The sequence below is a fragment of the Microtus ochrogaster genome, linkage group LG8 (genome assembly GCF_000317375.1).
Source record: "Microtus ochrogaster isolate Prairie Vole_2 linkage group LG8, MicOch1.0, whole genome shotgun sequence".
Classification (NCBI taxonomy): Eukaryota; Metazoa; Chordata; class Mammalia; order Rodentia; family Cricetidae; genus Microtus; species Microtus ochrogaster.
Genome location: NC_022033.1, coordinates 23,372,054 through 23,397,898, shown reverse-complemented (window position 1 = coordinate 23,397,898; position 25,845 = coordinate 23,372,054). Strand labels below are relative to the sequence as shown.

The 25,845-nt window shown below is 41.4% G+C and overlaps 1 protein-coding gene and 2 pseudogenes across 2 annotated transcripts in view; 2 read left to right on the top strand and 1 right to left on the bottom strand.

Moving 5' to 3' along the window:
* The window catches only part of Raly (RALY heterogeneous nuclear ribonucleoprotein), a 75,735-nt gene that overhangs the window by 21,730 nt on the left and 28,160 nt on the right, over positions 1-25,845 (top strand). For both annotated transcript variants that reach the window (XM_005363092.3, XM_005363093.3), the window contains exon 2: positions 5,837-5,919. The gene's annotated coding sequence lies outside the window, so the exon portion shown is untranslated. The remainder of the gene's footprint in view (positions 1-5,836; positions 5,920-25,845) is intronic.
* On the top strand, positions 151-1,303 carry LOC101979133 (annotated as a pseudogene).
* LOC101979421 lies at positions 12,408-12,951 on the bottom strand (annotated as a pseudogene).

Genomic DNA, 25,845 nt, shown 5'->3' with positions numbered 1-25,845 from the left:
AAGGTGGGGGCTTTCAAATGGACCTGAGCCTATTTAAGTAGTAAAGCCTGATTGATGGTCAGCTGATTGTCCCGAATGGTTGCTAGAGCTCCGCAAGATCTTGCCCTACAGGCTCTCTGCTCCTCCCTGTTCTAGAGACAGCCGCTTCTTTTCGTGCAGTGCCAGCCTCGTTCCAGAGACACAATGGTGAAGGTCGGAGTGAACGGATTTGGCCGTATTGGACGCTTGGTTACCAGGGCTGCCTTCACTTCTGGCAAAGTGGACGTTGTTGCCATCAATGACCCTTTCATCGACCTCAACTACATGGTCTACATGTTTCAGTATAACTCCACCCATGGCAAGTTCAAAGGCACAGTTAAGGCTGAGAATGGGAAGCTTGTCATCAACGGGAAGGCCATCACCATCTTCCAGGAGCGAGATCCCGCCAACATCAAATGGGAGGATGCCGGTGCCGAGTATGTTGTGGAGTCTACCGGTGTCTTCACCACCATGGAGAAGGCTGGGGCCCACTTGAAGGGTGGGGCCAAGAGGGTCATCATCTCCGCCCCTTATGCCAATGCCCCCATGTTTGTGATGGGTGTGAACCATGACAAGTATGACAGTTCCCTCAAGATTGTCAGCAATGCTTCCTGTACCACCAACTGCTTAGCCCCCTTGGCCAAGGTCATCCATGACAGCTTTGGCATCGTGGAAGGACTCATGACAACAACAGTCCATGCCATCACGGCCACCCAGAAGACTGTGGATGGCCCCTCTGGGAAGCTATGGCGAGATGGCCGTGGTGCTGCCCAGAACATCATCCCTGCATCCACTGGCGCTGCCAAGGCTGTGGGCAAAGTCATCCCAGAGCTGAACGGGAAGCTCACGGGCATGGCCTTCCGCGTTCCTACCCCCAATGTGTCCGTCGTGGATCTGACATGCCACCTGGAGAAAGCTGCCAAGTATGATGACATCAAGAAGGTAGTGAAGCAGGCATCAGAGGGCCCAATAAAGGGCATCCTGGGCTACACTGAGGACCAGGTCGTCTCCTGTGACTTTAACAGTGACTCCCACTCTTCACCTTCGATGCTGGGGCTGGCATTGCTCTCAGTGACAACTTTGTAAAGCTCATTTCCTGGTACGACAATGAATTCGGCTACAGCAACAGAGTGGTGGACCTCATGGCCTACATGGCCTCCAAGGAGTAAGAAGCCCGCCCTGGACCACCCATCCCAGCAAGGACACAGCGAGAGAGAGGTCCTCGGCTGCTGAGCAGTCCCTGTCCTAACTAACCCTTAACACTGCGCATCTCCCTCACAGTTTCCATCCCAGACCCCCAGAATAGCAGGAGGGGACTTAGGGAGCCCTACTCTCTTGAATACCATCAATAAAGTTCATTGCACCCCTAAAAAAAAAAAAAGAGATCTTGCCCTACAGATAGCCTAGTATAAGATAACGGGGAGGAAAGGTTGATACCCAGGCCTTATGGGGAGGGGAAGAAATTATAATTAGTTTAATAACTGAATTTAAATTTCTCAGTCCCAGCCTGAAATGATACAGCTATAGTAGCTAGGGAGAGGTAAGAAATGAGTCTCAAAAAGTAAAGCACATCCCCCCCCCCCCCCCCGTTTCTTCATCTGGTATCGAGCAGCCTGAGATCCTAGTATAGACACTTTAGGGTCTTACTATACCTGGGATTCCTTCTTCCTGTAAGATAGTCTTCCCTTCATATATATGATCTGAATCCCAACTAAAAGCTACACATTCTATTTTTAATTTTTGTGCAACTATCCTATTCCCCCTTGGTGTTAATTTGGTGGAGGAGTATAATATTATCATTGTCTCATATCCTGGTCTTTCACCCCAGGCCTTGGTTTCTTGGGTTGAGTTCACATCTACATTACATTGTTATTGTTGGTTCAAAACTGACATGAGCTTGAAACCTACAGTTCCAGCCCCCACATTGAGGGAACCCCACATGGTTCTACATCACAAAGTCTGGATAATGTGAAAAGCATGCTGGTTGGGTATAAGGAGGTTCATGATGACCTCACTTGTTAGGTGGTACAGTCCTTCAGTTCTGATCTCACAGAGATAGAAAAGCTATCTTCTGTATAGTCTCAATTGCACAGAATACTGTCTGGCTTGAGCTTTGGTGTGTTGGTTTCTGATTATAAAGCCAGAGATTCTCCTTGTAGCTCTAGAGGGGGAAGGGGAACCATCCAACTGTCTCATTAGCATGGAGAAAAGAAAACAGTAATTACTTGTGCCTCCCTTGATAATTTCTGCAGGATTGGTTCTTAGGGAAGGAGGAGGGGAAAACTGGAGGCAGCTTCAGCTGAGAAAGGAAAAATGTTCTTACTTAGTTCCCAGAATATGCAAAGGCAAGAATTTGCACATCTGTTATATTCTTAGGGCATTCCTCCAGGCAGGCTGGAGGCTACCTGGATTGAATTTCAATCTTTGTGGCATATATTATGTTCTTATTGTCTGATGTTGTTACTGGTTTTGCCAGGCATTCTGATACTCATCTTCGTTAGGGAATAGGGAAGGATTTTGCTGGACGACTTTGTTACCTGACTGAATTTTTATGTTGTGAGATCTTCTTGAAGCAATACAGCATTTGGATTTATTATTCTAGTCAAGGTTAGGTGTCTTTGTGAATGGGAGGAGTCTTACAAGAACTGCAAGGCTAAGAAAAGCAGGACTCAGAGAAAAAGGGTTGAGGGCAGCTTTGAAAGTGGGAGGTTGGGGCAGCTGGACTAGAACTAGCAAATCCATATGCCAGCTTGTCTATGGACAATGACTGATTGCTCTGTTTTAATCTTTCATTCCCTGTGTGTGGGCAGTTGTGAACTCAGAAGTATTGATTATAGCAGAAGTGGATTGGAGGAGGCCCTCTACTGGTGAGCATTGCTGGAAGGGAGCTTGGAGCTGTTCTCCCTCGCTCTGGTTACTCCTTAGTCCCCTTTCCTCAGGAAGATAGATTCAGTACCTTCTTTCAAGTAGCCTTCCTTTAGACTTTGGAAATCATTTATTGTAAACAACCAAGGGATCTGTAAAGACATGTTATTTAAATATTTGTTAACAAATACAGAAATGATTGTTTCTGTCAAGTTTATAGCCTTCTACCTCTTTTCCCTTTTTCCCTCGCTGGGCTTTTGCTTGATTATCCTACTTTTGCTGTCCCAGCTCCAGTGTTTCCATAATTTTATATTACTTTATAACTTATTTTCCCTTAGTCTCTACTTATATTCCTGTTTCCTTTTACTTTTGTAGAATCTGTTCCCTATTTTTAGATGGAATGCTCTAAAATAAATAGCATGGCCTAAGGGAGGAGTAATTCTCTTCAGTCTTAACTTGCAGTTAAATAGGCCATAGTAATATGGTTCCCAGAAACGGGTAGAATACACATCCAAGACACAGTAAATGCTAATTTCCAGAAAGGTCTCCATATTACTGTATAAGGTGCTTTGATCAGATAATTCAGGACAGACCTACTTGTTAATAATCTAAACCTTTAGAATATAGTCTTCAGGGGCTGAAGAAATGGCTTAGTGATTAAGTGATGGAGAACACTTGCTGTTCTTCCAGAGTAGCACAGTAAGGCCCCTAGCACCCACATCCAGTGACTTACAACTACCTGTAACTGTTGGTTTAGTGGTTTTGATGTTTTCTGGCTTCCATGGGTACCTGCACACATTTGACATTCACATAAAACACATAAATAAAAGTAAGAAAAATAAATCATAATACCTTATGATTTTTATGTGTTAAGATTTATTTTTCTTATTTTTATTTGTGGGTATATATTTGTGTGAGTGAGTGTCGTGTGTGTGTGTGTGTGTGTGTGTGGGTATGTATATCCACAGAGGTCAGAAGAGGGCCTTGGAGCTGCATTTGACAAGTGTTTATGTCTGATACAGGTTTTAGGAAACAAATGGGTCCCTCTGGAAAAACAGCAAGTAAATACTCTTAGGCACTCAGCCACCTCTCTAGCCCCCAAATAAAATCAGTCTTTAGTTGGTGGGGGGTGGGCAGTAAGATGACTCAGTTGGTAAGAGAACTTGCTGTCAAGTATGACAACCTGGGTTTAATACCTGGGGCCCACATGGTAAGGGAGAGAACTGACTCCTGCAAGTTGTCTTCCAACCTCCGCACATGTACCATAGCATACTCATGTGGAAGATACCGCCACCCCCACTAAACAAGTCAATGGTTTAAGAAGAAATGTGGTCCAGTTGTGTTGTTGTTTGCAAGTGAAATGTCCCTTGTAAGTTCATGTATTTGACCAAAAATACATCTGGTGATGCTGTTTTGGAAGGGTGTAGACAACTTTTGTAACTGGAGCCTCCCTAGAGGAAACAGGTTACTGTGGGAGAGCTTGAGGTTATATAGCCCAGCCCCTTTTCCTGCCCTCTGCTTCCTGCCACGGTGTGCTGTTATGCCCCCCTCACTCTCCATGTGAACTCTCCTTATTTCTTTCTAATATTGACTTATTAATTTAATTATGTATGTGTGAGTGTGCATATAGGTCAGAGGACAAACCTTGGTAAGTCAGTTTTCCTCTTCCGCCTTTTGGTTCCTGTGGATGAAACTCAGGTGGTCAGGCTCCTTAAAGTGCCTTTATCTACTAAACCATTTTGTCTGTTCTGTTTCCCTTTATCTGTCTCTCAGTCTATCTATCTGTCTATCTGCTTTTTTAAAAAATGTTTTCTGTGTGAGAATGTTTTGCTCATATGTCTTTGTATCATATGTGTGCCAGGTTCCTGCTGGGCTTTAGACTGGAGGTATGGTTGGTTGTGTGTCACCATATGGGTGTTAGGAATTGGACCTTGGCCCTCTGCAAGAACAAGTGCTCTTAACCTCTGAGCCATCTCTTCAGCTCCCTGTATTCCATCTTAAAGCCAAAGTAGATTCTTCTTCCCATAACTGGCTTTTAAAAAGCAGATTTATTTTTATTTTATATGTCTTTGTCTGCATGCATGTATTGTACCACATATGTGCCTGATGGCCTGCAGAGGCCAGAAGAGGGCGTTGGATCACCTGGAATTGAAGTCATAGGTGGTTGTAAACTGCCTTGTGGGTGCCTGGAACTAAACACTGGTCCTCTGCAAGAGCAGCAAGTGCTTTTAACTACTGAGCCTTCCCTTAAGTGACTTTGTCTGTATTTGTCACAGAAAAGTAAGAAAGTGGTTACAGAAAAGTAATGTGTCTTTGTGAACTCTGTGTAACAATAGGCTGATAGCTGACTAGGCATTGGTGGCAGCTTCTTTCTTTAATCCCAGCATTCAGGAGGCAGAGGCAGGTGGATCTTTGTGAGTTCAAGGCCAGTCTGGTTGTCTACAATGGGTTCCAGGACAACCAGGACTGTTACACAGAGAAACTCTAGCTCCAGAAACCAAAAACAAAACACCAAAAAGCCAAAAACAGTAGATCAACAGCACCAGAGTCCAGGGTTCAGTGTGGTGCATGTCTATGCCTAACCAGGATTTGGAAGTGGAGGTAGGAGGATTAGGAGTTGAGGGCCATCTTTGGTTGCATAGTGAATTGAAGCCCAGCCTGAATTACATGAGATCCTGTCTTAAAAAAATAAGATTTATATAATGGACCATTATTGCTGTTCTTTTAAAAAGTAAAGTCCTTGGGTTTTCCCACTCTGCTTTCATGACATCCTTTGAAAGGTTTTTCCTGGCCATTTTATCTGAAGTAGGTTCTGTTCTTACTCCTTTTTTTTTTTTTCATGACACTGTTTAAATTTTCTTTGTAGCACTCAACATGGTCTGAAATGATAGAAACCAGGATTCAAAATATGTAAGGGTTAAGACCCTTGACAGACCTCTTTTCTCTGTTACAGGTGAGCCCTGGTTCTAGAGACAGTTGCTTCTGACCCTGTAACCCTAAGGACAAAATAGCTGGTTAAACTCATTCTTGGTACAGGTAAGTGAGGATATTTGGGCAGATTTGGGAAACCTTGGGCAGATATAGGGTTTGGGGATTCCTTTCAACTTTTGTACTGATATCTTACAATTAACTATTTTTGTCTAGGTGTTGGATTATTTTAGAGGTTGGATATGAGCCTAGGTGGCCTGCTGGCCTGGGAGGAGGATTGAGGTCACTTTCTTGGAGTTGCCATAAGAATATTTGGGGTCATTTGCCAGGAAAAAAAAACGCTTCCTCCTTCTTGCTTTTGCCAGTGCTGTGGGGGAGGGTAAATCTCAGGACCTAGAACCAATAGCTATCTTCTCATGATCTCTTTTGATGTATTCTAACAACCATGTGTGTGTGGGGGGATCTTCTTGACTTAAATCTCTTTGATCTACCAAGCCCCAGGTTATCATCAGGAAGTCTCTCTCCTGCAGAATGTGATTATGGGTGGTAAGGATGAAGTGATCCAGTAGGGCTGTGTAAAGTGGATATTGGGCACCTCAGATAGGAAGGGAAATCACCACATTGAGAATTTATTATGCTTGTTTTATAGACAACTCCATTTTATAGATGAAGAAATTGAGGCTCAGGAAGTACAAATAATCTAGGAACCTATAAAGCTGATCTTAGAATACCATTATGATGGGACACACTTTTTCATGAGCTGCTTGCTAGTTTTCCTGGAATTCTGCAGTTTCTTTTTTTTTTTTTTTCTTTTTAAAGAAATTTTAAGGAGACAGCCCTCTTCAGAAATTCAAGTTATTTAAGGAAACCCAACGGGACAGGAAAGAATTAAGGTTCCTTGTGACCAGCAATATGATCAATGAGAGGATTAAAGTGTGTAGGACCTTAAGCAGGCAGTGGCTTATCTAACTGTGATTGGAAGAAGAAAATACCTAGAACTAAAGGAATCTCAGAAGAAGATGCACTGACAGGAGTTAGGGACCTAGACAGCTGGGTTGATGTTGGGAGACAGGGTTTTTCTGTGTAACAGCCCTGACTGTCCTGGAACAAGTTTTGTAGGCCAGACTGGCTTCAAACTCAAGAGATCTGCCTGCCTCTGGCTCCCAAATCCTGGGGATTAAAGGCATGCTCCCCCACTGCCCTGAGATACCCGAGTTTTTAATCTTATCTCTCAATATGTGTCTTTGAGCAGTCTTTATCCCCCAATTTATAAAATTGTTGTAACTTCCTGCTTTTCTGTTGCATTTGCGTGCGTGCGTGCCTGTGTGCGTTTGTGTGTGTTGAGGACTGAACCCAGGATATTGCACTTGCTTGACGAGCACTCTACTACCAAGCTAAATCCCCAACCCCCTGGCATATGTTGCCATATGTGTGTACAACCATTCAATGATAATGTAGAGAATCAAATGAGAAGTCTAAGTCAGATAACTTTTGCAAATTATTAAGTAGCATGAATGAAACATAAAAATGAGACTTGTTTGCTACCCTACTCCCCAAAGTCAAAAGGGAGAGTTTTCCTTAGGGAATTTCTGCTATAAGTCTTTCCCCTATCTTTATCTCCCTTTTCTCCTGCAGGACCTACCCAGAGCAGTATTTTGTCATCAAGAACTAGATTCCAGGGCACAGGTGACAGAACCATGCAGCACTGTCAGTTGTAGTCTGCACCATATGCTTTGCAGAGTTTAAATGTACTCAGGTGTCCAAGCTTCAAGGCCTCTGTTGTGAGGCCTTATTTACAAGGAACCATTCACATTTTAAAGTAATAGCGAAATGTAAGGCAGTAAATTATAAGCTTGGCACACAAGCAATGGAAAGATCACAATCTGTGTAACTTTAAACCACCAAGACAGACAGGTGTTAGTAAAACCTAAAGATTCAGGATAGAAAGAAAAACTGGAACTTGCCAGTACTAAATTCAAGAGAACCATATGGGCATTATATTTCTCTGTGCCTCCTAAGTAGACAGAAGGGAAAAGCAAAACAGCCTAAGTCAAATATAATTGTTTATCTTTAAGCTGGCCTGGTTATTTCCTGAATCAAGTTAACTTATACATAAAGTTATTTCATTTTTATAGCAGCTTGGGAGATATGTGGTGATTCAACTCTTTTTTTTTTTTTTTTTGGTTTTTCGAGACAGGGTTTCTCTGTGGTTTTGGAGCCTGTCCTGGCACTAAGCTCTGTAGACCAGGCTGGTCTCGAACTCACAGAGATCCGCCTGCCTCTGCCTCCCGAGTGCTGGGATTAAAGGCGTGCACCACCACTGCCCGGCTTGATACTCTTGTTTTATAAATTACTGAGACTTAGAGAAGGCATATAGGCATTGATTGGAAGAGCTAATCTTAGAATGTAATGGAATCTGGCTGCAGAGACCCAATCTTTTCTGTTATATGTGGAATTGAGTTTCTAAACTGTTGTCTTTTTCAGCCTTTTGGATCAATAGCTCTTCTTTTTTTATTTATCCTACTATATGAATTTTCTGTTTTGAAGACATTATTATTCATTTATTTAGTACTTACTGGTATTTTCTATGTACTATGCATGCTTTAGGTTTTGAGATCTAGCAGTACATAAAATAGTTTGATTTCATAGTATATTTTCTAGTGGAAGAAAGCAAAAGAATGAATAAATGTGAAGAAAAATAATGTAGGTGAAGGGAATAAGGAGAACTACAGATTAAGAAGGTCTGTCTGAGAAAATAAGGATGCTGCAGAAGCAAGGTCACAAGTCCTGAAACGGAAGCTTGATTATGTTTGAAGAAACCAACATTGGCCTTAGTGTCTAGAAAGCAAGCAAGAAACATTAGACTATGGAGAAGTTGTCTTAAAGAATACATAGGGACTTTATGTAAGGCTTTTGAGTAAAATAGGTAGAGGGATGTCGAGATTAGCCTTCCTTTAAAAAAGAAGTTCCTCTGGCTGACTACTCCAGTTGTACCTCTCACTCTGTGTAGTATGGTGTTGGAAAGAACTGATGAGAGCCTTACCTTGTCCATTTATTGTACAATGCATTATTCAATTATTCTGTTTGTGAGTGACTTATTAAGCTAAGAAAAGTCCCTTGTACTCCCAAGTTTATTGAGGTTTGATTATGACTGGTTAGATTTTGTTGCTAATGTGTTTTTTACTCTTTATTCTGTTAGTATGGTATTTTATTGATTTTCATATGCTAAACTAACCTTGTATCCTAGAATAAATCTCACTTTGTAGCAATGTATAATTTTATTTTTATGCTTTTGCTTTTTCGAGATGGTTTCTCTGTGTAGCTTTGGAGTCTGTTTTGGAACTCACTCTGTAGACCAGTCTAGCCTCAAACTCATAAAGATTCACCTGACTGCCGGGATTAAAGGTGTGTGCCAGATATTAAATTTGATTGTAGTATTTTTGTTATGTCTTTGTTTGGCGTAGGTATTAGTAATAGTGGCCTCAAAGGCTAAATGAAAGTAGAATCATACTCTTTTCTATAGTCTGAATTATAGTCTATAATAAAGAATTAGTATTATTTCTTTAGAAGTTTGATAGAATTTACCACTGAAGCCAAGTCCCTCTGTGTGCTGTGATTACCATTAATGAATAAAGAAACTGCTTTGGACCTATAGCAGAGCAGAACTTAGCTAGGCAGGGAAAACTAAGCTGAATGCTGGGAGAAAGAAGGGCTGAGTCAGAGACCCGCCATGGAGCCGCTTCCAGAGATAGACATGCTGAAACTTTGCTGGTAGGCCACGACTTCATGGCTAGGCTGAGGAGTTAACCTCTTTGTATAAAGTGATTTTTTTATGGGGAATTGGATTAAAATGTGCAGGAAAGTTTTACAAGGTAGGAGAGACAAAAAGATTGGAATTCCTTGTCAGAAACACAAGTTTCACAATATTTGATAGAAAAGATTTAATTCACAGCATACATGGAAGTCAGAGAAACTTTTGGAGTTGGTTCTTTCCTTTTACCTTCTAGATCTTGGAGATTGAATTTAATAAGACAAGACACCTTTACACACTGAGTTGTCTTACTAGCCCTCTTTGATTGCTAACTCTTTTAGATAGCATGAGTAACATATTTTATCATATCATCTTCATACAGATACCACTTTATTTTGTTCTCACCCTCTACTGCTCTCTTGTGCATTTCCCTTTTCCCTCTAGAGTAATACTTAATGTATGTCTACTGTATGTTTGTGGTAGGTATTTTAATAGACGATCTCCCTAATCTTTCTGAAAACCCATTAAGCTCTTAATGTCTCCAGAGGGGAAAGCTCAGACGCAGTGAAGAAAATGGATGCAGTGGCCACATCATGTCTAAAACAGCTCTGGTTTGAACTTTGACTTCTTGACCCCAGAGACTGAGCTCTTTCCCAACAACCATACTACCTTTCTGGTCCCTGGCCACATTGTTTCTGCAAGAATAGAGTGTTTAAAAGTGCCCAAGAAAGGGCAGGCATTGGATACCTGAGAACTTGAAATACCTCCCATGCCCTTAGTTGTTTTCTCAGGTCTCTGCTGTACCCTCTTTTAAACTACCTTCCCCAGAACTCGGATTTGGGTCCTAGAGATCCAAGAATCAAAAGGCCTTTGATATGGAAGAGTGTCTAGTAAAATATGTACTGTCCTTTTCAAAGTTGAGAGGGGGAATATTTCAGGTAAATAAGCCTCCCTTGTGTGCCTGTCACTGAAGTGCAGGGAAAAAAAACCCACAGTCTGTCACTATGAAGTTAATATCAAGCTTAATGAACCTCCTTCAGGGAGAGAGGGAGTTGAGACCTGTCACAGATTTTAGGAATAGGATTGTTTCAGGTTTAGGTAGGCATTCAGATCTGTATTCACTTTGGTGTTTACAAAGCCGTCCATATACCTTCAGAGCCCCATAAGAAAGGACTCTACTGTTAAGTGACAGAACCAAATCCTTAGTTACCATGGTGCCAGGGAGTTTAAGCTCTCTCTGACAGGGTTCTCTCCTGAGCCTTGGGCCTATCCAGTCTTTAGTTGCAGATGGGGAAGGTCTTTTAGCCTCAGCCCTCACACTTTCTGAGACCTGTGTTTTCATGTTCTGTTTCACACTCATTTATATTTAATTGGTAAGGGTTACTGTCCCGCCCTCCCCACCCCCCCACACACACACTGAGTAATCATGGCTGTCCCAGACTTTCTCTGTAGGCCAGGTTGATTTCGCACTTTTGAGTTCCACATGCCTCTGCTACCCAAAGTACTGGGATTAAAGGTGTATGACACCACAGTTTGGCCCTTAATTTTTTTTTTCTTTTTTTGATTTGGGTTTGGTTTTCGAGACAGGGTTTCTCTGTGTAACAGTCCTGGCTGATATGGAACTCATTCTGTGAACCAGGCTGGCCTCAAATCACAGAGATCTGCCTGCCTCTGCTTCCCTAGTGCTGGGATTATAGGTGTATGCCACCATTCTCCCACCTCATCTCCCCCCTCCCCCGTTCTTCCTCCTCCTCCTCCTCTTTTTTTCTTGTCTTTTTTTTTTTTTTTTTTTTAAATTAAGGATGAGGTTTCATGTCCAGGCTGGCTGTTTGCTTAATAGGAAGCTGAACCTGGCCTTGAACTCTAATATCAACTGTTAGGGACTTCTTAATGGAACCCCTTTGTAATGGTATACTTTTAGGAATAGGGCAGAAAAGATGTATATATATTTTGTTTCTTCATTTTTTTTTTTTTTTGGTTTTTCGAGACAGGGTTTCTCTGTGGCTTTGGAGCCTGTCCTGGAACTCGCTCTGTAGACCAGGCTGGTCTCGAACTCACAGAGATCCGCCTGCCTCTGCCTCCCGAGTGCTGGGATTAAAGGCGTGCGCCACCATCGCCCGGCTTTGTTTCTTCATTTTTGTTCCTCATTACCATTTGTCGTAAAACCATGGAATTTTAGGATATTAGAGTCAAGGGTCCTTAACAGACAATTATGACTTTTACAGAAGAGCTTTTTATAGAAATTTAATGCCCAGTATAGCTGCTTTCTTTGTTGTAACTTTACGGTTAGTCTAGTGGCTTATTTTCCCACTTTCCAAAAGATTATCCCTAAGGTCTTAAACTATCTAAGTTCCAGGGCACCATTTTAAAAATAACAGAGACCTCAACCAGCTTCTTTCGCATTTTATATTTGTGAAATCTAAACCCAGTAAAGAATTTAAAAATGTGTCTAAAGTTACACTGTATATAAGTGACAGATGCCATAACTCTCACCCCAGGCCATTTGAACTACATATGGCTTTATGTTACTGTGTTGTTGCCTAGATGCCACACTTAATCTTAATTGACCTCCTTTCCTTCACTTGGGCTGGGTCTTAGGATTCTCTTGTCTTCTGACATTTTGTTCCTGTGAAGGAGGCAGGCCTGTGGATATATGTGTCTTGCCAGTGTGTAATTTAATACATAATATAACAAGCATGTCAAATTCTGAAATTTATATGTATGTGTATGTGCACGGTATATGTGTATGCTGTGTGCCATCGTACATGTTGAGATCAGGGGACAGCTTCATGGAATTGATTTTTCTCCTTCAGTCTTTTTTTTTTTTTTCCCCCCAGCATGGCTCTTTTCAGTTTATTGCATGAAGGAATTACACTAGTCCAAGTTAAAAGCTGACCCCAAATGGTTACATTATACAAGCTGTGAGGTTTTTAAACTTGTGACAAGGGACAGGAGGGAAATTCTACTCATTGCAAGGAAATCCTCACTTAAGCTTCAGAGTCACAAGCACTTAAAACCCATGAACCTTCAGCTGATCGTCCTTAGCCAGTCCAATCTCTATTAGGAACTGGCATATGTTTTTGCGCTGGTCACCCTGTAGCTGAATTACTTCTCCATATTCTGGATGCTCAATTACAGTACCATTGCAGGCAAATTTCTTCTTAAACACCTTCACTAGTTTTTTTTTATCGTAATCATCAGCGATCCCTTGGACAGTGGTAAGGGTCTTCCTACTGTTTCTCTGTTGAATTCTTATATGGATATAATCCTCAGTGCCAGCAGGAAGCAGGTCATCACCCTTACTTGCATCAGCAAAGGGGTCGAAAGAGTGGAGGTTCTGAATAGCGGACATACGATACGATTCCTTTTCCTCGGTGGAAACGGCCTGCGGGAGAAGGCGGGCGGGGGACATGGAGCGTCGGGAAGCGAGGGGGCTCGAGGGGGAGGCAGCTGAGTCCTCGGCGGTGGCTCAGTGACTGGGGCTCCTTCAGTCTTTTTGTGGGTTCCAGAGATTGGACAGATTGGCAGGCTGGCAGAGCAAGTGCCTTTACCTGGAGCTATCTCACTTGCCAAGTCTTTATTTTTAAACACAGTAGATAGCTTCTTTCCTTCTTCTTTCTCTTTTGTGCTACCACACAAAAGATTTATCTTAAGTGCATTGGTGTTTTACCCACATGTATGTCTGTGTGAGGGTATTGGGTGCCCTAGAATTGGAATTACAGATCATTGTGAGCCTCCATGTAGGTGCTGGGAATTGAACCTGGGTTCTCTGAAAGAACAGTCAGTGCCCTTAACCATTGAGCCATCTCTTCAGCCCCTGCTGTACCACTTCTTTTTCTTGAAAGGTAATCCCAGTCTGCTGGAACCAACATCCACATTTTCTTTTTGGTCATGTTTGCTTTTCTGTTAGTTCATATGAAGAAGCAGAGGTGTTACATAGGGTGATGTGCAGAAGGAATGGATCTTAAAGATAAGGAAAAAAGTTTGAAGGGGCACCAAAGTAAACAGAAGGTTGGGGGACAAGTTAGAAGGGGAGGCAAATACTAGGGTCTGAATTTCCCTAATGTCTTATAGTCTCCTCCTAAGTTAACCAACTTTTTCTGGAAGCGTGTCAAGTTTTGTTTAACTGTGGAAACCAGCAGAATCATGATTTCTAAATTAGGTCCAAAATTAGTTAATACCTTCTTTTTTGTTGTTGTTGGTTTTTGTTTTTGTTTTTTTTGAGACAGGGTTTCTCTGTGGTTTTGGAGCCTGTCCTGGAACTAGCTCTTGTAGACCAGGCTGCTCTCGAACTCACAGAGATCCACCTGCCTCTGCCTCCCAAGTGCTGGGATTAAAGGCGTGCGCCACCACCGCCTGGCTAGTTAATACTTTCTTGAAAATATAACCTGGAATTATTTTTCTTTTGGGGCCCGGTGGTTGGGAACCATGCGTAACTAGCATTTACATGGGTTCTGTGGATCTGAACTCTGGTCCTCTTCCTTCCTCAAGAAGTGCGTTAGTCATTGAGTCACTTCTAACGTTGGAGAAATAACTTGATTTTCTTTCCCAGCTTTTCTTTTGCCATAGCCTCTGGGTCATAATTCTCTACATATGGCTTCCCTTTAGTCTTTAGCTGTCAACCCACATGGGTGGAAAGATCAACTAGGTGTTTTGTTTTGTTTTTTTCCAAATTTTCTTACGTTAGCTTTTTATTTTGTCTTTGTCATGGGAATATACTGTTTTAGCCATTGTCTTAGACCTACCACTTGGTGCAAAGATGGTAAGGTGCTAGTTTTCCACTCTGATTCATGCTACTCCCACACTTAACCTAGCAGCTTGATCTCTACTCTAGCCAATGTGCAGAATTGTTTGAAGCGTGGCTCCATTCTTAACTTCCACAGAAGCAATGTGGAAGAGAATTGAGATTTTAGACGTTGACTATATCTGGATTTGAGGCCCTAGGAATACTTCTCAAATGTTCCTTCTAGGATAGCCTCTCCCTTTTCCCTAGTTAATTACCAGCTAATAGTAGATGGGGTTTTTGTATACTCAGTGCTTTGAGCATGTGAATCTGTAGTTAATTCAACAGTTAATTTTTTTTAAAGTCTTGATTAGCATATGCTATATATACCATGTTTCATATAACATTGAGTTTTATGACTTTTTTTTAATTTTTTTATTTTTTTGAGACAGGGTTTCTCTGTAGTTTTTGGTGCCTGTCCTGGAACTAGCTCTTGTAGACCAGGCTGGCCTTGAACTCACAGAGATCCGCCTGCCTCTGCCACCCGAGTGCTGGGATTAAAGGCGTGCGCCACCACTGCCCGGCGGACATTTTTATATATGTCTATAGTTACATATTTGGACATATTATTCATGTTCCATAACTCTTATTTTGTTTCCTTCCTACTGTTGCTGGTCTCCATCCTTTTCTTAAGTAGTTTTCCTATCTCAACCTCGTTGTCGGATCAGGAACTGCTTTCCTGCTTTCTCTGTGTCTGACTGGCAACTCCTTGTGACTCTGTCCTTCATTCTCCCAACATTCTCTCTGCCCCCAAAATCTTGCCTAACTATTGGCCAGTTAGCTTTTTATTAAACCAATCACAATGAAATATCTTCACACAGTGTAAAGGAATATTCCACAACATAGGTACACACTTTCCCTTTACTTGTGTAAAAGATAGTGAATCAACAAGTGTTCAAATGTTGCTGAGGCTGCTTGCAGGCCACCTCTGCCATTCTGGACATCATCTCAGGTATCTAAACAAGGTTATTGTAGTTTGATAGGAAGAACCTTGTCTTCAGAATTATACTGATAAGAGTCTTTATTCCTTCCTACTAGTTTACTAGTTGTGTTCCTAGGTTAGTTCTTTTCCTCTTAAGAGTATTTGTTTTTATGTCTAGTAATAATATTACTGTTGATAACTGCCTTTGAGATTGTTAGAGTTTTTAGATATGAATGTGTGGTTGTGGGTCACTCCATGCCTCCCCAGTGACTTGACAGTTTGATTTTGTAGCTGATGGCACTGTTGAGGTGCTTAGACCACAAAGATAATGACTTCATAATGTTAAATCTACTGATAGGTTCATACTAAATGGCCTTTTAGGAGGAAGGCCTGATTGGAAGATGTAGGTCACTGAAGACATGATTTTGAAGGATAAATCTGGCCCCTCTGTCTTTGTTCTGTTTCCTAGCTGCCATGAGGTGAGCAGCCTCATTTGTCACAGACCTGTAGCAGTGGAGCTAGTTAGCCATGGACTGAAACTATAGACCAAAATAAATCTTTGTCCCTTAGTTGACTTTCAGGTGATTTGTCATTGTGACAGATGAACTAACAGATTAGTATGAGAGTTCAAAATATTTGGGTAGATAGCATAATCTACAAAACTTGCTTGAGTAAAAGCCAAGGCAAACTGATCTGCTTATTTCTGTTAGCTCTTTGAAGACTAGGAGATGGCAGTAAGGTCAGTTCTTCTCTAACCACCATTATCCTGAGAAATGCTGGATCTCATTTTCTTTCTCAGTTTTATGCCCCAGAGGTCTTGGGCAAAAAAGGAGCCTCTCAGGTCAGGTTCTATCACACCATTCGTCATACGTGAGCAAGCAGGACTGTTACCTGGCAGATACCTAGGGCAGGGCAGGTGGCTCAGGAAGCAGCAGCCGATGAACAAAAGGCTTTCTCTCTGTTCCCAATAAATTGGTCCTTGGAGATCCTAGCTTTGAAATATTAATTGACACGGGAGGAAAAGATTCATTATGCCCTGGACTCATTAAAATGCTCTGCTGCTCACCTTCAATTTATTTTTGGCAGTTCATCAGAAGGAATTAAGTAAACTGACAGTCTGTGATGTTGCTGACAGCTGAGTTCTATTTGGTAGTATTGGGGCTGTAGGTGTTGGTTGTGCCTCCTATATATTGTATGGAATATACAGATAGTTTGAGAAACACATCATCCCTGGGTCTTCATGAGCCTAAGTCTCACGTATTTTTAGCATTGAAAGGACCTTCTGAGATCATAAGCGATAACTCATTTACAGATGGTCCAAAGAATGGCTGGAGTTTGCTCTTAAGATCACCAAGCACTTTAATGGTGAAATTACATTCACATAGTCTGACTTTGAGCCAAGAATATTTCCCTTGAACCCATTTTGAATTTTTAGAGTCAGAATGCTATTCATTCAGTTATAAAACATATTTATTTAATTTTTATGTGTATGGGCATTTTGCCTTCATGGTGCTTGAGGAGACCAGAAAAGGGCATTGAATTCCTGAAATTATAGACAGTTGGGAGCTGCCATATGGGCGCTAGGAATTGGACCCTTGTCTTCTGGAAAAACAACCAATGCTTTTACCCGCTGAACCATTTCTAGTCCTTAAAATATAGTACCCATTTTGTGTGCCAAGATTCTGTGATAAAATAAGCATGGGGTTAGGTGAGGGTAGAAGATGGGAGTCAAGTCCCTTTCCCATATTAGAAATTAGAAAGACCACCACATGGACTAAGGAAATAATTCTGTTGGTAAAGTGCTTGCCATGGAAGCATAATGACCCCAAGTTCAGTCCCCCAAGCCAATGTTAAATCTTGCTGGTTGAGGCCAGTCTGGTCTACAGAGCAAGTTCCAGGATAGCTAAGACTACACAGAAAAGCCCTATGTTGAATAACAAACACCCCCTTCCCAAACAGAGAAACAAAAAAGTACTTGCTCGGCATGTTGACACATGCCTTTAATTGTGGGCAGAGATAGGCAGAGTCAAGGCTAGCCAGGTCTACATAACAGCTCCAGGTCAGTCAAGGCTATATAGTGAGACTGTCTCAAAAAGACATAAGTAAGTAAACAAACAAACAAAAGCTGAGTGTGACATCCCCTTATAATCCCAATTCTAGGGAAGTAGAGATGGGCAGGTCCTGTGGTTCATTGGCCAACTTGGTGAGCTCCAGGCCAGTGAGATGCCCTGTTTGAAAAAGGCAAACAAGGTGGGTAGCTACTGAAGAAGGACATCTGAGATTGACTTCCGGTTGCCATCCTCATCTGTGTACAACCACTTGCATACATACATTCATTCACACCTACATAAACACATTTCACAGAAAGAATGACAGACAAGAGGAAAAGGAATGACTATTGCTGATGAGGAATTTGTTCACTAGAGATGTATATAGGGAATGTCAAGGCTGCAGGGCCTTGTGTCTCAGTCCAGAGATTAGGTATCATTCCTTCATTAAGAACCTAGACATTGTTTTCTTCACTGTTCCCAGCCAGGGCTTAGATTAAATAACACTTTGTTTGCTATAGTTCTTGACTTTAGTTGTTAAAAGCATGGGAGAACAGATGGCCGTCTCAGCAGTTTGGATCACGAGGGTATGATCTCAGACAGAGCTAGAAGGTACATTGAGAGCTCTATACCCAGTTACCAGCTTGCTTCATTCATTCATTCATTCATTCATTTATTTTTGATTTTCGAGACAGGGTTTCTCTTTAGCTTTTTGGTTCCTGTCCTGGAACTAGCTCTTGTAGACCAGGCTGGCCTCGAACTCACAGAGATCCGCCTGCCTCTGCCTCCCAAGTGCTGGGATTAAAGGCCTGCGCCACCACTGCCCGGCTTTTTTTTTTTTTTTTAATGTTTTAAACTAGGCTCCTCCCAAGCTGTTCTCTATCTCAGAACAAAGCAAAATTAGCTAACTCAGTCTATTTTCCATCTCTAGCTTCCCACTCCCACCCCATCCTTCTCCTAGTCCCATATAGTTATCTTATACTGACCTCAGTGTAAGGGCTCCTGGGATCTGCTATCTCAAAGACCCTTTGAACCTATTTCCCAGGCATGTCTCAAGATGAGGTTAACGAGTCTGGTCACAAAGCCGTCATGACGACTATTTTATTAGATCACTCTGGCTATAGGCCTTCAACCAGGCTTCCACCCACTCTCTGGTTTTTATTTCCAACTTCTTAAGAATTAGATTGAGTGCTTAGTATTACTGGTAAACAGCCTCAAGAATAATCAGTACTGAGAGAAACTGATATTTCTTGATTATCAAAAATCCTGTCAAATTTACTAAGTATTAAGGGGCGCATGCCTTGGAATCCCTGCAAAAGAATGTCCTACATTTTTAAAAGCGAAAGAAAAGATAGCATTTCTTTCCTTAGGTTGGGAAAGTTTTCTTTTGTGATTTTGTTGAAAACATTTTTGGGCCTTTGAACTGGATTTCTTCTCCTTCCTCTGTACCTATTATTATTCCTAAGTTTGGTTTTTTCATAGTGTCCTAGATTTCCTGGATGTTTGTGTCAGAGGTTTTTAGAGTTTTATTATCTTTGACTGATGTGTCTGTTTCTTCTATCTTTAACGCCTGAGATTCTCTCTTCAATCTCCTATATTCTGTTGGTGAAGCTTGCCTCTGTTGTTGTTGTTCAAATATCTAAACTTCATTTCCAGAATTTCCTCGGTTTGGGTTTTCTTTATTGAGATTCTATTCCCAATTTCAGGTCTTAGACAGTTTTATTTATTTCCTTACACTGATGTTTGTGTTTTCTTGGATTTTTTAAAAGGGATTTATTAGTTTCTTCTTTAAGGACCTCTATCATATTCATAAAGGCTGTTTTAAGGTTTCAGAGCCTGCTGTGGTAGGATAGCTGGGCTCTAGTGGAGACACTGCCCTGGATGCTATTGTTTTTTTTTCTCATTATTACTCATTTATTTTTATTTTACGTTCATTGGTGTTTTGCCAGCACTTATGTCTGTGTGAGGGTATTGGATCCCCAGGAGTTAGAGATAGTTGTGAGCTGCTGTGCAGGTGCTGGGGATTGAACCCAGGTCCTCTAGAAGAGCAGCCAGTGCTCTTAACCACTGAGCCATCTCTCTAGTCCCAGTTGATTGTGTTTTTTAGGCATCTGGGTTTGAAATGATTATAAGTCTAGAGGCTGGTTTCTGGATTTGTTTTTGTTTTGTGGGTGTTTTGTTTCTTCTTGGATTTTTAGAGAGTGTTATTTCTGTCTGTATGTTGCCTGTTTTCCTGGCATGTTGATAATAATATGCATCTGGGGTTTTCACAGGGAATGCCTGCTGGTGTTGATGGGATACTGGGACAGGTTGGGGGAAGGATTTTGTGATTTTTTTGGGGGATGGGGTCAGAGGAAAGGGGGACACAGCAGGTTTCCTGCTGCATGATGGGAATGAGACTTTTGGGGAGAGATGTGGGTCTGCTTTCAGCCTGCTTGTTGCCCTGGGAGGAATGACCTTTGGGTTAGCAAGGGGTGCCTACTGGAGTTGGGGTCTGGGACAAAGCAACATGTGGGGGGAGGGAGGTAAGGAGGAGGGAAAAGTCTGTGGGATCCACAGGAAATGGGGCAATGGGGAAGGAGCACCATGAATGAGACTAAGGAAGTGGGTCTGGGGGAGCAGAGAGAGAGAGGTCTGTGGGCAGACTACCTGGTTTTCTGGCAGGTATGGCCTATGGTTTGTCAGGAGTGCCTGCTGGAATGGGGGCTGAGATACAGCAATGGGTTGAGGGAGAAAGGAGGGGCATGGTTGAAGAAACTGACAGGAAGTAGACGAGATGCAGTGTTAATTTTTTTTGTTGTTGACATTTTGGTCCTATTCTGAGGAATGGTCACTAGTATGTTAAAGAGCACTATTCTCCATTGAAGAATTACTGCAGCACTGATCCTGTCTTCTTTATTTTTAAGATCAGGTGAGTAAGGTTTGCAATTGAGCTTTCAGAACCACTGTTTGTATAAAGCTGGAGGGGGCAACTCCCTCTGGACCACAACATTACTTATTTGTACTGCGTCATCCTTTTCTAACCAGCAGATCCTGAAATTACAGGCATTTCTGCAGCCACTAATCAGAGCACATTGTTTGAGCATCAAGCTTTCTGTTTTGATTTGTTTGTTCCAGTGGGCAGGAAAATATATAAACAACAGATTTAATGGCCACCAAATGTTTCCAAACAGTTGAACGGCCAGAGTCCTCATCAGGTAATTAGCTTAGTGTCTGCAATGGTACATTTCACCCACAAGGCTGCTTCTCCCATCACTGTCTTGCCTCTTTCTCTAACCTACTAAGCTAAGGGGTAAGAATCTTGGGAAAATTCAGTTCTTCCTGTAATTTTAGATTGCATTCCAGGGATCTTGGGGTTCCACCATTCAGTTCCCATTGCAGACCACTCTGGTATCAGTAATTATAACACCACTACTTGGAAGAGAATCCACCAGTTTTCTGCTCCTTTGTCATCATGTTTATCATGAACTTTATAGGATGGGAATGTGATTTGGGGGTCCTGTCTGCCCCCTACCTGCCAGATTTTTACTGTGTAGCTCTGGCTGTCCTGGAACTCAGTGTATAGACTAGGCTGGCCCAAACTCATAGAGATCCACCTGCATCTGTCTACCAAGAGCAGGGATTAAAAGTATACACCATTATGCACATCTATGCTTTAGAAATTTTATCCAGTCCCTGGGAGTTGTTTTGGCAATTGGTGGGGACTGTCTTTATGGTTTTCTAGTCCTTTTAGGTTGCGTCTAGTTAGTAAAAAAATACTTCCTTATGTAGAAATAGGAACGACAGGCTGCATTCCCGCCCAGCTCCTGCACGGCTAGCTTTATCCAAAATAATTACACAGAAACTGTATTCTTTTAAACACTGCTTGGCCCATTAGCTCTAGCCTCTTATGGGCTAATTCTCACATCTTGATTAACCCATTTCTAATAATCTGTGTAGCACCATGAGGTGTGGCTTACCAGGAAAGATCTTAATCTGCCTCCCTCTCAGAGAGGAGAGGCATGACAACTGCCTGACTCTGATTTCTTTCTCCCAGAATTCTGTTCTGTCTACTCCTCCCACCTAAGGGCTGGCCTGTCAAAGGCCAAGCAGTTTCTTTATTAATTAACCAATGAAAGCAACAGATAGATAGATGACACTCCCACATCATCCTTAGCTGGTTGGTGGTAGTGCACATTCACCCAGAATTTGGGAGACAGAGGCAGGCGGCGGATCTTTGTAAATTCCAGGATAGCTTGGTCTATGGAGCAAGTTTCAGAGCAGTCAAGGTTACACAGAGAAGCCCTGTCTTAAAACAAACAAAAATCTCCCTTATATTGATTGACTCTCTAAAAAAAAGACTCTTCAAAGCCTGTTTTTTTTTTTTCTTCTTAAAATTTATTTTTATTGGTTTCCCTGCACCTACATCTGTGTGAGGTTGTGGGGTTCTCTAGAGCTGGAGTTATAGACAATTGTGAGCTGCTATATGGATGCTGGGAATTGAACTCCGGTCCATTGGAAGGGAAGTCAATACTCTCAACCACTGAGCCAGGTCTCCAGCTCCAAAAACTAATCTTATGTTCCACATAGGTGTAGTGACATTGAGGTTACTATTTCCATTGTCACAGTCCATTAAGATGTAAAAGGGGTAGTCATTTGTAGGTTTATATTATTTCACAGTTGCTTAGTGTGATCTTGATGTGTGATTAATGTTCAATTAATGTTATTAATGTTCAATTAATGTTATTAATTGAAAAACCATTACAGTCTTATGGATGAACTTAATGTCTTTTTTAAAAACATTGCTTTGTATTTGTTTCTGCATAATGGGACACCACATAGTATAGTTGGTCAAATTGAAGATCACTGGGTAATATAGAGAGGGAGGGCCTGGTCTCCCTCTCTTTGTTGATTGCTGACAGGTGTTTTCTGGCTTTTGCTATTCTCTGCATGGTGAAGACCTTGTGCATCTTCCTACCACAGAAAGCCCAGATCCAGAAGTCTGGTCTGAATACTCAACCTCTCTTTTCTTTTGCTCAAAATAATGTAATGAACCCAATTTTGTTTTCTCTTGTCACTGCCTTGTCTCTCCCTCTCTCCTACTGAAGAGTGAAGCACTTGGGTACATCTTAGAAATTACAGCCGTATATTTCACATTAAGGAATTTCTCTATCAGAAACTGTGAGGAATCATTTATTCTAACAGGACTTGGGTAGGATTCTAAAATAAAAAGATAGGGTCTCACTTTGTAGTCCTGGCTGGCTTGAAACTCACTATGTAGACTAGACTATTGAGCTAACAGTTATCTGAGTGCTGGGATTAAAGACATGTACCACCATGCCCAGCTTTGGTAGGATTCTTACACTTACTTGTTGGTATAAATTTTAGCAAACACCTGCTGGTTACAGGGTAGTAGAGTTGGAGGCCAGTATTGCAGTGATTAATGTAGTAGTCTCTTTAGAATTTAAGTACAGGGAGGCAGATGTGTAAATACGGAAGTGCAGCAGATACTGAAGCTGAAGTTTGAGAAGGATTTCTTGTAGTTTTCTTAATTCAGAAACCCCCCCCCCATGACTCCATTCTTGGACTGTGTTCTGACACCATGTGATAAGCAATAATTATTTTTTTATTATAAAGTGTTTCCTAAAGGTTGGTGTGGCTTGCTTGAACTTTTTTAAAGATGTCTTCACATTTTCTCTCCCCAGCTTCTTTGTTTCTTAAAAAGCAGGGATGGGGAAAGGGAGGTTTAGGGGTCACAGTGCATGGTTTGTGGCTCAGTTCAGTTCAGTAGATAGTCCTTGAGCACTTCCTATGGGTCTGTCCTGAAAGGCAGTGAGGATGCTGAGATAAAATAGATGGCTATGCTGTTGTATTGGGAAGAAGTCAGGCTAGGAAGAGATGACACTGAAACATCATTTTGATAACAGTCTCCTAGGATGGACTTTAGCCAGCACATAATACCCACAGCCCATGCCTCATACCACAGCCAGCAAGGCATTCATATTGGTTGTTAAAATAATCATCCCGCTAATATTCCTGCCTTCTTTGAGGTACTGTTATTAGTGTAGAAAGCAGTAATACCTTAAGGTATAGTTTGAGTTTCCTCAAAAGAGACTTGTAACACTCAGTTGGTAAATTCTGTTTTAATGTTACAATGCTGGTGAGACTGAGGGGAGAGTCCTTGGCTTGAGAACTGTGCTTTAGGGAAGGATTTATGTCTCCCTGGGCTTCCTGTCTGGCTACCTGATGTGCTTTTTAGTTATTACACTTTATAGCCTTTTGTACCCAAGCACTTTTTTTCTTTTTAATTTGGCAGAATGAACAAGAAGTAGGAAGATTTCTGAGGTCAGACAATAAACTGAGTGGTTTCTAAGATTAGAGGCTATGCCAAGGCATCGAGAGTTTATTGAGTATTAATGTATGAGGAACTTCCAAATAATCAATCTGTGAGCATTCTTAGCACCCTTGCTATGTCTAACACTGTGCTAAGCAGAAAATAGTAGGAAAGTTCTCTGTGGCTTGGTGAGAGAAGACTTAACATGAGAGAAAGAAGTCAGCACGAGAACAGGATACTCTGTCCAGGATGAGTTGGTGGGTTAGACTCTCAAGAGCACTTAATGTGTGCCTTCTTACAGAGCACTGTGACTTATCACACAGGATAAATATTGGCTCTCATACTCTTTGGTGGCCACAAAGTTCTCCTGATGTACTGTCATCCAGTTTCTCTGGTGTCATTTTCTGCAGGATGAATCCTTATGCATCCCAGACTGTGTACTTTCAAGCTTCTATAACTTCTTGCTGTTTCCACTTTCCCTAGATGTGGACTGACTTTATTTTGTTTCTTTTAACAAGTTAGAATTTCTTGACGATTTCTCTAAGGAGTGCACACAGGTTTGGATACCCTGGAACTGGAGAATTAGTGGGTTGTGAGCTGCCTGATAAGGGTGCTGGGAATCAAACTTGCATTTTCTGCAAAAGAATAAGCATTCTTAACCCCAGAGCCACCTCTCCAGCCCTAATAAATGGTTTCTTGATCAGTTAGTAAATAAATATTTTTCTTGTTCCTTTGCCTAAGGATCTGTAATTATTTCCTTGTATCATTCAGAACTCTGTGAAGTTAAAAAAAAAAACAACTAGTAAACATAATCAGAAGACTATTCATTTTCACATGGGCAGAAAAACGAGGATTTGTTTTCCCCTACTAATTCACATCTTATACACAAGCACAGTATAATATATGGTCCTATTTGTCATGAAAGTAGCAGTCATTCAAGATAGCACTGAAAGTTGATACAACCATTTGGGAGGCAATTAGGTTGTATATCTTGAGCTGTAAAAATGTTCATACATATGACCAGTAATTATGCTTCTGGAAATCTATTCCAAGAAAATATACATTATCTAGAATAAGCTTTCTCTCAGATAATATTATTTATTAATAATGAGAAGTTGGAAAAATGCTGCAATGTCCACCAGCCTAGACTACTATAAATTCATTTAGTTATTAAAGCAGTAGTTCTACTGGTTGATACTTATTGAAAACTATAAACAAGTAAAGATGCTATTATATGTACCATGTTAATTTGGAAAAAAGGTTATTCTGAGGATAGTTGTAAATGCCTGTAATCTTAGCATTCATGAAAGTGAGGCAGAAAGATTGAGTTTGTGCCATCTTGGGTGACAGTGTAAGGCCATGTCTTAAAATAGAACAAATTAAATTGAATAAATGATCTAACTCTGTAATACACAAGGAAAAAAAGCACTGGAAGGAAACAGTATCACATTGATAATAGTCATTAATATACTATAAGAAAAGTGGAGGTTTATATGGGTATTTTGGGTTCATGGTAATTTTAAGTAATAGGCATTAAATGAAGCAGGTTCTTACTAAAATGGTTGGATAGGCATTTAAAAATAATAAAGTACATTTTAAAAATCTTGATTGCCATTTTAAGCAAGAAAAAAATGTAATACTTTTAGTGGCAGTAAATGATTGGTTTTAATAATTTTTAGTAATAATAAAGATGGGGGGGGGCAGGTGGTGGTACGGTACATGACTTTAGTCCCAGCTCTTGAGAGGCAGTGACAGGCAGATCTCTGAGTTTGAGACCAGCCTGGTCTACAATGTGAGTTCCATGACAGCCAGGGCTACACAGAAAAATCCTGTCTTGGGAAAAATCAAGGAAAGAAAAGAGGTGGGGGCTGGAGCGACGTTTCGTGCTTAAGAGTACTTACTGCTCTTGCAGAAGCCCAGAGTGTAAAGTTATATTTTTAAAACAATTAAGAAGGCAAATCAGCAGAGCTTGGTGAATGACCTAGTATGTAGTAAGAGTGCATATATGCCATGTGGAGATACAGAAGTTTATTGATACAACCAAAGTGACATAACTAGTAAGTATTTGTTCTTGGGTTTATACACTGGGGCATCCTAAAAGTCTGTTCCCTTTCTTCTGCAGTTGAGAACCCTCTCTCAGTTGAAGGGAACTTTGATGGGGAGATGCCGGGGAAAGAACCCAGTGACTTAGCCTCCCTCCCTCCCTCCCTCCCTCCC